This window comes from Triticum aestivum, chromosome 4D (assembly GCF_018294505.1).
Source record: "Triticum aestivum cultivar Chinese Spring chromosome 4D, IWGSC CS RefSeq v2.1, whole genome shotgun sequence".
NCBI classification, from domain to species: domain Eukaryota; kingdom Viridiplantae; phylum Streptophyta; class Magnoliopsida; order Poales; family Poaceae; genus Triticum; species Triticum aestivum.
Genome location: NC_057805.1, coordinates 186,017,340 through 186,017,853, shown reverse-complemented (window position 1 = coordinate 186,017,853; position 514 = coordinate 186,017,340).

The window sequence follows — 514 nt, the reverse complement described above, 5'->3', positions numbered from 1 at the left end:
GAGATTGTCCGTTTTGTAGACGAAGTGCATCCTGTTTTTGCCGTAACCCTCTCAACTTTTTAGCACATGTTATGTGGGTGAAATGATGATACCATGCCAACTTTCAACCTTTTCAGAGATCATTTGTATTGCTTTTCAATTTCATGGTCATTTAGCTCAAAAATATGAGTGAATGCCTGAAAAAGAACAAATGAAGTCAGAAAGGGTTTAAAGTTGCTGATGTGGCTTTGAATGGTGCATTTTGAACACACAAAGAGTCTGGAGTTGAAATAAGTTCAAAATAATGAAATCCCTTGGTAACAGATGAGTTTTCGTGCAAAACCTGATACCTTGAAAGAGATTGTCCGTTTTGTAGACGAAGTGCATCCAGTTTTTGCCGTAACCCTCTCAACTTTTTTGCACATGCTATGTGGGTGAAATGATGATACCATGCCAAGTTTGAACCTTTTCAGAGATCATTTGTATTGCTTTTCAATTTCATGGTCATTTAGCTAAAAAATATGAGTGAATGCCC